Source organism: Pan troglodytes, chromosome 12 (genome assembly GCF_028858775.2).
Source record: "Pan troglodytes isolate AG18354 chromosome 12, NHGRI_mPanTro3-v2.0_pri, whole genome shotgun sequence".
Taxonomy (NCBI): domain Eukaryota; kingdom Metazoa; phylum Chordata; class Mammalia; order Primates; family Hominidae; genus Pan; species Pan troglodytes.
In genome coordinates this window covers 22,810,142-22,826,018 of record NC_072410.2, presented here as the reverse complement: position 1 = coordinate 22,826,018, position 15,877 = coordinate 22,810,142, and the positions used below count along the sequence as shown (strand labels likewise).

General features: G+C 40.6%; 1 protein-coding gene across 12 annotated transcripts in view; it reads right to left on the bottom strand.

Annotated features, from left to right (window-relative positions):
• Positions 1 to 15,877, bottom strand: part of AFF3 (ALF transcription elongation factor 3) — a 597,234-nt gene that overhangs the window by 564,082 nt on the left and 17,275 nt on the right. For 2 of the 12 annotated variants that reach the window (XM_054678053.2, XM_054678054.2), the window contains one exon: positions 3,093 to 3,231. The exons of the other annotated variants lie outside the window; for them this stretch is intronic. The gene's annotated coding sequence lies outside the window, so the exon portion shown is untranslated. The remainder of the gene's footprint in view (positions 1 to 3,092; positions 3,232 to 15,877) is intronic. 12 annotated transcript variants of the gene reach the window in all.

Sequence of the window (15,877 nt, the reverse complement as noted above, 5' to 3'; positions counted from 1 at the left end):
GTTAGTTGCTCCTTATACAGCCGGTACTAAAGGCTGGTGGGTGAAGCTTACCACATTTTAAAAAGAAAAAGGCAGGCACACATACTAAAGTTGAAAATGCAGGCAGGAAGGACATTTACTTTTCATAAAAGCGGATCAGAAAAGCATCTCCTATCACAGATCATGTATTTTATGCCATGCTGACCAATGTTGGGGGTTAATCTCATTATTTTGTGATATGAGAAGATCCTTTGATGCTGGTAGCAAGAACCAATCATCCTGACTTAAATCTTAATATCCCCACAGGTTCTTTGTCATGCTTCTTCAAGATGTGCCCTGGCCATTCATGCAAGTTTCAAGGACTCTGAATCTGTTGAGAATAGGACATAACTAATCGTATCATTAGCAAACATGTCTATATTACTATCAACTGGGTGCTGTTCTAAAGTATCAACTCCATTTAGTCCTCCCAAAAGCACATGAGGTATGTTGCCATTGTTTTTATTTTGCAGGTGAGTATGCTAAGGAACAGGTAAGTGTCACAAACCCAAGCATGGCAGATCAGGAATTGGTATGGTATTACTGGTAGCTGTGATACCATACTCCACCTCCCACAACTTTTGCCTTAATTATCTATAGCATTGGCGCATTCTCATGCTCACAGGCACTGAAATAATGAAAGTAATACAGTCCCAGTCGGAAGGCGAGAGAGAGCCCTCTACCCCTCTCTGCAATTCTCCTCCCACCCAGTTTTGCCCCTTGAGTTCTGCCATAACCGCCCCTGGAGTGAGGCGCTCCTTGTCTCTAGCCTCAGCGTCTTCCTTTGCAACATGAGAAGGCTGGATTGGGTGTTCTTTGTCTCTGTCAGTTTTTGTCTCTGACAGTTCTGAAATGTTAGAGGTCTGTTTTTTTCAGTTGTTCTTCCTGAGCACTGCCAGACAGGAATCCCTGGAGTATGTCAAGAGAGTCATAAACCTTTTCTTGTTTAAAGGTAGGACCTCCTTCTTGGCTTAAACAAATCTCAAGGTGTTGGTCTGCTTCAAACAGGAGTGCTGTGCTATCTGTGAAGTATTAGCAGACGGCAAGAGGAATGTGTTCAGGAAGAGGACACTTAGCTTAGGTCTGGCGGAAGCATGGGGAAGAAGTCACAACACAACTGTGGGTGTCAGGCTCTTTTCTCTGGGGCACCAGAGAGTAATCAAGCATGGATTGGTAGTCCCCATGGAGCCCTCGGAGGAAACCGAAGCTGCAAATGCAGCAGTTATGGCTTACAGCCTGAAAATGGTGACATTCCAAAATTGCATCTTAATGGGTAAAACATTGGTGGAGAAAGGGCAGCAGAAGATCCCCACAAGGTCCTTCAGGTACAGGCATCTCCCACTGCTCAGAGTCCTGCTGGGGGTCCCCAAGTCCCAAACAAGAAGAAACAGAGAGCAGAGTTCACCTCTTCAGGAGCTTAAGATAAACAAGTTCATGCAGCAGACACGGCTGGCTGCCCACCCAACATCCATCTGCACTTGTCCTTGATAGCAAAACCTGAGTCTGGTTTGGGGAAGTCACAAGCCCAGCTCACATAACTGTATTTTCTAGTCTCTCTTATTGCAAGAACTGGGCATATGACTTAGTTCTGGCCAATAAGACACCTGTTTATGTCAGTCAGGATTTCTCAGAATGTTTTGCTTCCCTGCAGTAGACACCACCCCTTCCTCTAGGTCACTTTCTTCTTCCTGTCCAGAAAGGTGGAGAAGCCATCATCAATTTTAGGAGCAAAAGCCACAGACTAAAGTTGGCAGGTCTGAAGTTAAAAGGAGGCTAGGTCCTTGATGACTGCTTCATATAACCCTACCATCTTTGGACCATCCTACCCAGATCTGGACTTTTAGGAACAAAATAAGACCCTATGTGGCTAAGCCACTCTAGCGGTGTTTTGAATATTGCAGCTAACCCATTAGAGAAGTCACAGTCCCTTAAATGTGCCCCGCACATTGCCGTGTATAGTCAGGTCTACCAGATATCCCAGCCTATATGCCCCAATGGGGGCAGCACTGCCAAAGAATTAAGTGTGATTTACAAAAACCTGTGATTACTTCCTTACATGTAATCTTCACTACTTCTGAGTTCACTCCAATTGTAAGCAAGTTAATTAATAAGAAACTCATGCTCAATTGTCTGAAGACTGATTAATCTGGCTCCAGCATTTTTTGAATATTCCATATTATTTGTTTCTTTATTTTCATGTTATTTGTTAACCTGGTTAAGTTGCTGTGACATCCTCACAGGGATACCAACAGATGGCATTTACGAAAAACAGTGTAGGAATAATAATAGTCAGCCTTTCTTGTGTCCTTGCCACATACACAAAAATATGTATGTTTCAGAGTTTGTCATTGTTTCTACCAATAAACTAATTATCACTGTATGAAGCTGATTTACTTCAGAAGAAGTTTAGGAAAACAACTAATTAAGTACAGTATGTTGAAATATAAACTGCATTACAGGGTTAGAACCCTATAATAAGATCGCAGAAGCTTGAAAGTTGGGAGAAGCCATCAAGTCTCTCTCTAGCTAACCTGCTACCCATTGCAGCAGTTCCCTCCATATCAACCCTGCTATGGGCAGTCTCCACATGAATGTTTCCAGTGGTGGGGAGTGCGCTCTCTGAAGAGCCTCCCTGTTTTACTTTTCAAGGGCTCAGCTCTAGCTGGAACAACATTCTTCCTTATATTCATGGATCCCAAATTGATTTCCCTGTACCTTCTTAACATATCACAGGCTCGCAGTAAGCATGCAATTAGAGCTCAGCTTTGCTGAACTTCTTCTATTGGTCCTCCATATATTGAGACTTACGGGCTCAAGTATTTCCTCAGCACTTTGGTAAGTGAAAGAGCAAAGAAAGAAGTCTTTGCTCAGTGGAATACCATACAGAGAGGGCGAGTCAGTCTCTTAAGAGGAGCACATGGCCATGGAGATGACAGAAACCCCACCTTCTTCTAATTTGTAGTTGGTTTCTTGGAAGAAGGGAGCTTCATAAAGAAGCTAGAGCTGGCCACAAGAAGGAAAATGCCCACAACAAGATAGGAGGCAGGAAACCCCTGGAAAAGAAAGATACCTACCTGTTAGTTCTCAGGGAAGAGGCTGGGCCAGGCATGGTGGCTCATGCCTGTAATCCCAGTACTTTGAGAGGCTGAGGCTGGAGGATCACTTAAGCCAGGAGTTCAAGACAAGCCTGGGTGACATGGTGAGACCCTGTCCCTACAAAAAATTAAAAATTAGCTGGCCATGGTGGCACACACTTGTAGTCCCAGCTACTCAAGAGGCTGAGGTGGGAGGATCACTTGAGCTCCAAAGTCAAGGCTGCAGTGAGCTGTGATCACACTGCTGCACTCCATCCTAGGTGAAAGAGTGAGACCCTGTCTCCAATGGAAGAAAAAAAGAAAGAAGCTGCACAATGGGAGGTAGAAAGCAGGAGCCCAAGGTCGTGAGAGGAAGAAAGTGAGTGAAGGAAGGGGCTCTGATTAGAGCTACAGGCCCGAGGGCCTGCCCTGCTCCACCACTATCTATAATGAGAGCAACTCTTTCCAGGGATGGCTCCCAGTGTTTTTCCAAAGCTCCTACTCACCTGTGATGCTTATTATAATTCCATATACTTGGCACAGACAGTTACAATTTTATGAATTTAGCATTGCTTTCTGTCACTCTCTAGACAACAATATGAGGTTTATTACAACATAAAGGGAAATTCATCCTCTTGGACTTGACTGAGTGTCAGCCCAAATCCCCATGCTGTCATCTCTGTCATCTTCCCTTGAAGAATGCAACCTCAAGTCAGGGCTGAAGTCATTGGGGATACATTCCCAAACCAGGGTCCTGGGGTCAGGCCTCAAGAGGATAATCTCAATGATCACATAAGTCATTTCAGATATCGATTTACTGAACAAACATTATTGAACACCTATTACATGCCAAGCAGTGAGCTAAGAAAGAAGATGAGAAAGAGAAGTTTGAAAGGCCAAAAAGCCCACTGTCTAGAAGATAATGCACACACATCTTAATGCACTTACTCATCCTTGAATTGAACAAATACTTCTTGATTCAGTTAGGTGCTTAGAACTATGCTAGGTACTGAGGTTATTGCCAAAGTGAAACAGACATGGTCTCATGAAACAGTCCATATACAATGTTGTTTTAATATGCTTAGTGCTATGATGAGAGAAGTGCAGGTACTCAGGGAGATCTTTCCAGAAAGAACGACTGATTTGCATTCCAAGTCAAGAACTGAATTATCAAGACTAAGTGAATAGGGGAGAATGGAATAGAACAAATGCCGTGTACTATAACGTATTACCTGCTATGACAGAAGCATGTCTGTGGAGCTAAAGGAGCAAAAGAAAGTGGATGATGACCAAGGCACTCCTAAAGGGCTTAATACAGCCCCTAACATTGGGTTGGGTCTAACGGAATGAAAGTCAAAGTGAGAGTGAGGTGGCAGTGATGGAAGAGCATTCCAGGCAGAGGGAAAACCACAGAATAGAGCACAGAGGCCAGAAGAAGCGTGCCATGTTCCCCTAGCAGAGAAGGTTCTATGTGGTCAAAGTGTTGCCTTGAGGTGGGGGGTTGTAGAAGTCAGTAGGTCAAATGGGGGTTGGGGGAAGAAGCAGAATGAAGGGAGATGGAAAAGGAGCCAAGGCCAGGGCAAGAGATTGGGGCCAGATGGTGAAGAGGCCTGTATTGATGTTGTAAAAACATTTTCAAGTAAGCAGGAAACCAAGATCAGAGATTCAGTAAAGCAGCTAGTGAACACCCAGCTGCCAAACCCAGGGGAACAACTGAGAGTTGAAAAGAGGAAATGTCTTCTGAGAAGCCAGAGAAAGTATTTCACAGAGGATTCAGCCCAGGGGTTTTTCTTTTCTTAGTTGTAAAATCCAGCAAGTCTGGAAACCCCTTCCCTCTGCACAGAGCTGGCCCAGAGCACAGTGAAAATGTGAAGTGCCTTGTTCATCAATTATTAAGAATTCAAAATGTTGACAGCAGAGCTTTAGACAAAGATAGCACCCTTCTAAGGGTACGGCCCTGTGTGACTGCACAGGTCACAGGCTCATGAAGCCAGCCCTGCACTGTGTTTTTCTGAGACAGAGTCTCGCTCTGCCACCCAGGCTAGAGTGCGGTGGTGTGATCTCAGCTCACTGCAACCTCTGCCTCCCAAGTTCAAGGGAGTCTCCTACCTCAGCCTCCCGAGTAGCTGGGATTACAGGGGCCTGCCACCATGCCTGGCTAATTTTGATATTTTTAGTAGAAACAGGGTTTCACCATGTTGGCCAGGCTGGTCTCGAACTCCTGACCTCAAGTGATCCGCCCACCTTGGCCTCCCAAAGTGTTGGGATTACAGGTGTGAGCCACCGCGCCTGGCCAGCCCTGCATTTTTGCACCATCAGGCATCCTTTCACTAACAGAATGCGTGGGTGCTGGCTCCCTGGAGCCTGGAGTCACAAGGACTAGTTGAGCAACACATTGAGAGCTCAACACTGAACTCATAACATCATGCAAGCCCCCGTGTTGAGTTCATTCCAAAATGAAAAGCTTCTTTTAGTTTCTGATCGTATTGATAATATACACACAGGAAGACAAATCAAGCCATGCACAGCCGTAAGTACGTGATTGGGGTGGAAATGTCAAATTATAGGTATGTATTTCAATTTTTTTCTCCCCTTTCTATGAGAGAGTCCTCAAAAAGACTTTTGTTTGTTATGCAAGGTGATGATCAAGATGAATCTTAGGGAAACTGAGAGGAGGAGGAAATGGTTGTACAAAATTAACATGTGGGATTTCCTGGTGATCTTCCTAAAATTGGCTCATAGCTCAATTGCATTGTAATCACAGAGCAGACTCTTTATCTATCATTTGGATACTTTAAGACTTGTTGAGATTTGCTCTGTGATCCCACCGATAGCTAATTTTGTAAGTTTCCATGCATGCTTAAAAATATGTGTATACCAGCCAGGAGTGGTGGCTCACACCTGTAATCCCAGCATTTTGGGAGGCTGAGGCGGGCAGATCACTTTGAGGCAGGAGTTCCAGACCAGTTTGGCCAACATGGTGAAACCTCGTTTCTACTAAAAATAGAAAAAATAGCTGGGCATGGTGATAGGCACCTGTAATTCCAGCTACTAGGTACTTGGGAGGCTGAGGCAGGAGAATCTCTTGAACCCAGGAGGTGGAGGCTCCAGTGGGTTGAGATCATGCACTGTACTCCAGCCTGGGTGACAGAGGGAGACTCTGTCTCAAAAAATAAAAATAAAAATAAGTGTATCCTGCTATTGTTGGTATGGTATTCCTTATTTGTTCATCCATTATATTTTCAGCTCATTTTTTTCAGATCTTTCCATTCTTACTGATATGATGTCTGATGTATTATGTCTATCTTATCTAAGAGGTTTGTCAAAATACCAGTATTTCCTATGTTTCCACTGGTGAAAAATTCTCTGTGTCTTTTAGTATGGGAATATCAACTTTTCTTTTGTTTCTTTCAGTCTGGAAATATCAATTTTATGTTTATAATTGAAGGGTATTTTTGCCAGGTTTAAAATGACAGATAAACAGTTCTTTTCCTTAAGTACTTTGAGTGCTGTCAATTTTATTGTTGTTCCTATGAGATGTTTGTCAACATTTTCCTCTATAATTGAAGGTTTTTAAAATTTCTTCTTATAATTTTTTTCAAGTTATTCTTTACATATTTGAAATCATGCTATTATGTGCCTAAGATTTAGAATAGTTACACCATCCTGTTGAACTGGCCCTGTTAACAATGATGAGTGGTCTCTCCTAATCTCTAATGATGATTTTTGCCTTAAAAATCTACATATCTCATACAGATATAACTGCATCAGCTTTCCTTGGGTTTATGTTTGTAGGAAAAGTATCTTTCCATACTTCTACTTTTTGCCTTTCTATATCCTTATGTTTTATATGTGTCATTTGTAAACAACATATAGCTCTATGTTTGCTTTTTTTTTTAACTCAGCCTGACAAACTTTGCCTTTTAATTAAAGAAATTAATCTATTTACAGTTAATGTAATTACATTTATATTGGTCTGTTAGTCTACCATTTGCAAGGAGCTATTTGTTCTGATTGTTCTGTTCCTTTGTCTATTTTTGTGCTGTCCTCATTTGGATTATTTGAGTATACTTTTATTGTCCTATGTTCCTTCTCTATTACCTTGGAACATACTTGGCTTTGTTTACTATTCTTTACTGTTGAACTTGAAAGTAAAACATGAATTCTTGACTTATCAAAGTCCAATATTAATTGTTATTTTTATTTTCTTCCAGGAAAATTCAAGGACCTTAGAACTTTTTAAATCCATTTACTCTTCTCTATATTTGTGTATCATTGTTGTCATGTACTTAATTTTCTATATATTAAACCCCCAAAGACATTATTATTTTATATAGTTAATTTTCATTAGCATTTTGCTTGCCCTTCATTCATTCCTGCGTCTCTGGTCTTCCATTTAGGATAATTTTTCTTCTCCTTAAAGAATACCAGTATTTCCTGTGTTTCCACTGGTGAACAATTCTCTGTTTCTTTTAGTACGGGAACATCAATTTTTCTTTGTTTCTTTCAGTCTGGAAATATCAATTTTACATTTATAATTGAAGAGTATTTTTGCCAGGTTTAAAATGACAGATTAACAGTTCTTTTCCTTAAGTACTTTGAGTGCTGTCAACTTTACTGTTGTTCCGATGAAAATAAAACCCCTTTTTCCTCTGTCTGCTTTTAAGATTTTCTTTTTGTCCTTGATTATCAGCAGTTTTACCATAATGTGCCTAGGTGTGGATTTCATTTTATTCATCTTATTTGGAATTCATAGGGCTTCTTATCTAAGTTTGATAGCTTCATCAGTTTGGGAAGTTCTTAGCCATTATCTCTTTAATTATTTATTTTGGCCCATTCATTCTCTTTCCTCTTCTTCTGAGACTTCAATTTTATGCATGCTAGAATTTTTAGCTGTCTTTCTATCTTTTACTTTCTCTTGTGAAATTTTACATTTTTGTCTTTTGAAAGCTTCTTTCTGAATATTTTATTCTAATGTGTCTTCCAGTCAACTAGTTTCTTCTTCAGCTTTATGTCATCTCTTGTTAAACCCATCCACTGAGTTCTTAATTTGGGGTATCACGATTTTTTGATTCTAGAATTTCCACTTGGTTATTTTTTATTGTTTCTAGGCCTCTGCCAAATTCTCAACCTTATCTTTTTGCCTTTTGGAGATTGTAAGCCTAGTTATCTTAAAGTTTGGGTCTACTGACTCTTTTACGTGGAGCGCATAGGTGTCTATTTCTCCTATCTGTTGTTTCTGCTGACAACATTTCATTAATCTCCTTGTAGCTAGTTATTTCGAATTATGTGATCAACATTGTATTTGAAAAACAGTAATATGCAAAAACATTTGAGACCTAGGGTGATATTATTTTTCTCCAGAGAGCATGTCCAATTCTGCCAAGTACTTGGGGGCATTAGCAATTCAAGATTATCTTTACATAATTTCACAAGTTCAGGGGATTTTAAAATATACTGCAATCCCTTTAGGGACATGTATACTTTCAAGACCTCATTTCTTCTAGTGTATGCTTTCAGTATTCCAACCCAAATGATAGAGATTCACTGTGCTCGAGTTTTCCCCGTTGGACCCTCACTTCATTGCCTCACCTGAGCTCCAGAAGACTGTCAAGAGCATAGTTTGCCTCTCTTCCACCACCTCCAAAACCAGGGAAGGCCACCAGGGGAAAAGTGATCCTAAACACCACATTTACTTCCTTTGATTTCTATATTTTCTGGAGCAGGGTGCTGTAATTCTTTACTCAGTTGTTAGATCCTTAATGCCCTCATATCCTAATTATTTGAAAACTTCTTTTAGATGAACTAAATAAATGCATATATTGCATTTATATGCACATTTATCCAAATAAAGTTTTATTTGGATTTGAGTAACTTGCTCTTCCACTGACTTTCACAGGATGCCTGCAAACTATCCTGTGAATGGGCTAAGAGCACAAGATTTAGAGTGAGCAAATCTGGTTCTAATCCTTGTTATGCTCCTAGAAGCAGTGCAATTTTAGGCAGCTTACTTAAACTTTCTAATTACCACTTCCCTGACTGGTAAAGGGAGCTGATGGTTATAGCTCCATTGTTGATAAATCAATGAAATAACATTGCAAAGTTATATTACAGTGTCAGCATCTAGTGTAAGCACTCATCAAATAGCATCTATTCTTATTTGATATGAGCCATTTAAATGTAACATTTACCAAGGATAAGTATTTTAGATTGAAAATGGTTATAATGATGGGATTTTTTTTTTCTGGTCATTGTATTTCAGGAAGGAACTCTTAGGTCATCATTTTTGGCCCCTGGGAATACCTGCTTCATAACTTTCCTATGCCCAAATCTTAGCACTGTTTATGCTGTAGAACTCAGCCCTTTGGAATACTTCCTTGCATTCTTGGATCAATAACAAATTCCAACTAAGGAAAATTCTGACTTTTTTTTTTTTTTTTTTTGAGACAGAGTCTTGCTCTGTCGCCCAGGCTAGGGTGCAGTGATCCCAGCTCACTGCAGCCTCCGCCTCCTAGGTTCAAGCCAATCTCCTACCTCCCGAGTAGCTGGGATTACAGGTGTGCACCACCACACCCAGCTAATTTTTGTATTTTTAGCAGAGATGGGGTTTCACCATGTTGGCCATGCTGGTCATGAACCCCTGACCTCAGGTGATCTGCACACCTCGGCCCCTCAAAGTGCTGGGATTACAGACGTGAGCCACCACACCTAGCCCTAATTCTGGATTTGTATACACATAGTCTTAATGCATACCTTCATGCAGAGATGTGTGAGACCCCTGCTTATGTGTCTCAGTTTCTACAATTGCTCCAGTTGTCTTAATGCCTTTACTAGCTCCCTTTTTACCCACAGGTAAGGCCAAAAGTGCACTGGTAAAGTCCCTGTGATTACCCTCAGGGGCTTTGTTGTTACAGCCCTACTTTAAGCCACTTGTCCCTGTTTTACATGTCTAGAGATTATCCACTCTTCAGGAGACCATTCCTGCTAATTCCCACTGTTGGGCATTTGAAAGCATGCTCATTTAAACATCAGTAACTAGGAGTCTTCATTGGCCTCATGCTGCTTAATTCCTAACCTGGTCTTGACCCCAGAGTCAAAGCCCTGTGAAAAGTCAATACAAGCAGCAAACAATGGTATGTTATTCTTGGCCGACTTTGCAAAACAATGAAAGAGTTCAACAATAGTTAATTATGGCTTAATAGTTGCTAACAAGTATTGAGTGTTAATAAAGTGGCAGGCAATGTGCACACATTCTCTCATTTGATTCACATAACAACCAAATGAGGTAGGCACTGTCATTATCCCCGTTTTACAGGGAAGAAAGTGTGGTTTACAGGGGGCAAACTATTTAATCTGAGGCCTCAAGCCAGCAACAGTGTTGCATGTCAGCCATTCCCGGAGTCTGTGTGCTCCCCCACATAGAATACTTGCCTGAGAAACACAGACCTTCAGTGCATTATGGAGGAAGCCATTGTGAAGTTTTTGAAGGAATGTCTAACAAGTGAATAAGTCTGTAGTTATTAACAGAATCGCTCTGTTAGAATGGAGTAGATTACGCTTCTAAAGACTATCCTGATGGGGATAGAGCCTGAGGACCAAATTAAAGCAAACAGGTTAGCAACATCAAAACCAACTCATCACAATAGGGGGAGAAAAGTCTGGCAGCAAAGGGATATCATCTAGTGACATAAGTGATGATGTTTAATACATAGTCCATACGAGAAGTATTATCAGGTCTTGAGAAGTAGCTTCTTAGAGAGGCTTACGATTGACAAAATGGAAGGCGACACACCTGCCAGTGTATGCCTGTGAAAAATCAGCCTTCCAGGCCCAGCTAGAATATGTATTTCCACAGGATCTCTGACTGGACACATTCAGCATGAAACCGTGGTCACAGAATTTACCCCCATTAAGGATTCTAACAGCTCAGTCTGAGGCTTCCCACAGAAATCATTGCATTTGAGTATCTTTTATGGAGGCAAATTAAAATAAGAAAAAAAATTGGTAAGTTACTTAGTGGTCTGGTTGCCTTGCCTTCTTAGGAAAGGTTTTCTTTTTTATTTTGCTTCTGCACCCCCACCCCCACCCTCTGCCTTGTGAATACTTATCCAACCAAAAGCCTGTAGCCAAAAGGCTGAGATCCACATTTACCCAAACAGTTTTGGTTATTACGTATCTGAGGAAGGGAAGAAATTCTCCCCTTAACTTTTTGAGGCAATTAAAATGTAGCTTCAGAAAATTATTATGAGATTGAAGAGTCCCTTCACTCCACCTTAGCCATTTTTTTTTTAAGAGATTGGGCCTAGCTCCATCACCCAGGCTGGAGTGCAGTGATGTGATCATAGCTCACTGTAGCCTTGAGCTCTTGGGCTCAAGCGATCCTCCATGCCTCCATGCCACCATAACTGGCTAATATTTCCTTTAAATTTTGTTAGAGATGGGAGTCTCCCTATGTTGCTCAGGCTGGTCTCAAACTTCTGGCCTCAAGCGATCCTCCTGCCTCAGTCTCCATGAGTAGCTGGGATTATAGGCATGAGTCACCATGCCTGGCCACCTTTGCCTTTTATCCTAGTCTCACCAAAGTCTAAGTAAGGATAGAAATAGATTCAGGGACTGTGAATGTCAAGGTTTAGGTGTGAAGGTGAAAAGGTCCGAAATATTTATTACAAATGATAGGGACAGGAGGCAGAGAAATTCTGGGAGGGCAGGTCCCTGGTGAGGGCCCCACTCTCAAGCTGAAAAGCCCGATACCACAGCCCAAAGTGAGAACTGACAGCCCTGTTTTCCTGATTGAATGTTGCCTTTTCCAAAACCACCCATGGTCCACCCTGCCCACCATCCAGTGCCCATAAAAACCTCCGGCTCAGCCAGCAGAGAGAGGAGAAGCAGCTGGGCTTCAGAGACTATAGTTGAACATCGGAGAGAAGTGGTTTGACTTCAGAGGGACAGCTTGACAGTGTAGCTTTGGAGAGGAGTCTGGCCAGGGATGGGAATATCCTGCTTCGCAAAGATGGTGGCAATAAAGGAGCAATGGTTATGTAGGCTAAAGCAGTGGCTTCCCACAGTGAAGATATGGAAGTGAAATTCTCAATAAACTAGCTCTGTACACTGCCAGGCAGTAATACCTGGCACACGAAGTGCTCAATGAATGCTTGCTAGGTAAATAAATTGATTTTGACAGTGTCTGAGCTGGCCAAGCTTTTCAGCTGAATCTTAAAGGATGAGCTTGGCAAGTGGAGAGGGGATGGGTTCAAATCAAAGCATATGCAAAGGCACCTGGGGTGAGGATGAACTTCAAGTTCTTGTCCAGGCAGTTAGGTGGGCAGTGGTACCATTGATAAAAAAAGACGGCAGATGGAGGAGGAGGTGTCAGTCAAATTAATAACAAGCACAAGTTGCCACAAGTTGGGGAAATTAATGTTTAAGAGACTGGCACATCATGACAAGTGTTACTGTCTAAAGTTGCCCTTCTCCATATTGACACAACTTACATCATTCTACAGTCTTTTTTATTGGTGCATTCTTTGACTTTCCTAGAGCCCATCTTTTAATTTTGTCATTTAGCACAATGGGATATTATTTACTAAAGATTGAGATGATCATGAGAGAACCATCCAAAATCAGAAACTTTATTTCAAATTTATCTATTATCACCTTCCTGTAATAGCTAGGCTGTCACTTTATTTAATTTCTTGCTAAAACCTATGTGTTATTGTGTCAACATTTTGTAGATGCAGAAACAAAAGCATTAAAATAAAGCATCACTCAAGGATGTGCAGGGCAAATTAAGAGATGGTCGCAGCAGAGAGGCAGAGAGTGAAGACTATAATAATAAGGTTGCCCAACCCAAAGTTGTAAAAACTGAACATATGAGACCCTGAATTGGAAAACGACATGCCTGAGAGTCATGGCCCAGGTGCGTGCAATTGAGAACAAGTATGTCTCTAGAGAAGAGAGGAAAGCAAAATGGCTCTTCGATAAATGAAGTCAATGTTTCTCAAAATGTGAGTTTTCTAAAATGAGCATTTCCCAAAATGTACATTTTTCAAATTTTAAATCTTTAGAGATTCACAATGCATACTGGCAATGAGAGACTCTGAGAATACCAGCAACAAAGAAAACGATTTAACTTCATTTAACCCAATGTGGATCAAACTAATTTGACCTTGGAATGCATTTTTCATGGAACATATATTACCACCTCCCAGGAAGGTGTGGGAAACACTGAGTTAAAAAACGAATGTTTAATTTGGTAGATGATCAATAAATGCTTATTTTTGAATTTTTGTGAGTAATTTTCTAATGAAATCTGTATCTGTTGTCAACAGTTGTTCAAAAATGGATGTAAAAAAGTGAAGTAGCCATGACCTTCAGAATGAGAAGAAAACCTTAGAAGTAGGAGGAATATGGCTTTACTAACATCCACTAAAATAATGCAAAAATGTCTACCATTTGGCTTGGCCAACCCAGGGATAAGTTATTCCCTCAATTTTTGTAGCATGTAGTTCCTCTGAAACTGCTAATTCTGCTTAGATGCCTTCTGACTGTAAGCGAAGTTTAATTATTTCATTTTCTTTAATAGCAGAGGGTTGGTAAATTGTTTAAGAGGAACAAACAATGTCTTGTTACATAGGTGGAAGGATGCAGAGTCCTGGTGTGCTCCTGGTGACATGACTGTCAAGGCATATGAAAGTCGATATTAACCAAAAATAGAGCTAATGATTCATATAACACCATTTTTCACTTTACATTGAAATGTGTTGGGTTTGTAGAATGAGAATATATGTGATCATTGGGCATACTCCAGTTCAAATTTTGGCTTCATTACTTGTAGCTCTGTAATCATAAGTCTCTGTGCTTCTGTTTTGTATTTGTAAAATGGCATCGATCGTGTTGAATAGTGTAGAATAAAGGCCTCCTCATTTTGACTCTTAGAAATCTCCAGGAGAGCATAGCTCATCATCATCCTACCCTAAAGCAAAATATCCTAGCAGACATGCCCCACCCCATCCCACTCACAGTTCTAAAGGAGAGAGGTCAGAGCCAAAACATAGACCTGCTAACAGTAAGCACGTGAAACACAGTCACTTAATCCCACTCCCTTAGATAGAAATGCAAAGCCAAGGAACCACCAGGCACATAAAGAGAATGGCAGCATGAAAGAAAAAGAAACAAGAATGCCTTCCCCCCTGAAAAAAATTACAACCGAGGAACAGAAGACAACATTAAAAGTGTTCTAATTAATATGCCAGGGGATTTGGGAGAAAATATTACACTCTTAAAAGCAGAACACAATGCTAAGAAAAAGAAACAAAGAATAAAAGAGAGTGTTCACAGGTTTAAAACAGGACTAATTACATTTTAAAAATTTAAAATACTTGGAAAATAAGCCCAAGAAGTCTCTTTCCCCTCTCAGAATGTAGGGAGAGAAAGACAAAGGAATCGAAAACTATGAGAGACATCCTTGAAGATGCATCTAGGAGATTTAACATACAAGGCTGGAGTTGAAAAAAATTATCAAAGAAATACTTGAAGAAAAAATTTCCAAAGCTGAAGGACAAAATTCTTCAGACTTAAAAGGGTTTCCTGAGTGCACAGAACAATTAGTGAAAAGAAAGCTTGCCTAGGCACAGCTTTGATGTGTCAGAGTACCAAGGATAAAAACAAACATCTAAAGGCTTTTATACCCAGCCAGATATCAATCAAGTGTGAAGGCAGAATAATGGTATTTTCAGAAAGAAAGATCTCAGAAAGTTTATTTTTTATACATCCTTTTTTAAAGGGTATTATAGACATATTCCAGAAAAACAAGACTGAGATAGGAAGTTGTGGGCTCCAGCAAATTGTGGTTCCAATCCAGACCCCTGATAGCAGTTAGAAGAAATTTACAACATGGCAATTGCATTGCTGACATAGAGGGCAGCCAGTACAGGTGGAGCAGAAGGGGGGAGATGGGGGAGGTGTATCAGGTCTTCAGGAAAAGGGGGACTTAAAAAAATGACTTGGGGAAAATTAATCAAGGGCAACTAATGCAAGAAAACAACATCAGTTGGAAACTCTGAAAATCAGGTGGATGAATGTATAATAAACCTGAATGTATAATAAGGTCATAATTCATATATGAAGCAAACTAAAATGTGGCAAAATTAGAGCATAAAGACAGAGAGAAATTCCACTGAATCATGATTCTAGGAACCTTGATCAGCCCAGGGGTCATGACCTTAAGACATATTAAAAAGAACACATTCCTAATACATGACTTCATCAGTCAATGACAGAATCATAGCAACTTGGTTGCAATTTCAACGCAAAAACAAAAGGTAAACATGTATCTGGAAATGGGACATGAATGGTGGGGATAGAACGTGGAGAAGAGGAGAGGGCCATCAATAACTTTATCTTTTAAAGTGGGAAATAAAGAGACATATTATTGAAAGTTGATAAAATGAGAAATGGAGATTTAGCATAACACCTTACATTACAACAATAAACACAAGAAGAACAGAGATAAAAATGCAAATGTCAGACCCTGGCAATGTCCAAGATTCTGGGAGGAGAGGGGTGGTATTATGGAGCTATATCCTCAACTTTCATATTATGGAGTCTGTAAATATCATCTACTATTGACAAATTAAAAAAAAATAGAGGTGTAAGCATGTTGTCTATGTGAAGGCAAGACCAGAAGAATAGAGAATGGAAAAATGGAAACAAGCTCGCAGAGTGGGGCCCATGCCTGTCTCATTTGTTCAACGTTGTATCCCTAGAGCCTAGCATGGTTGGGTGCC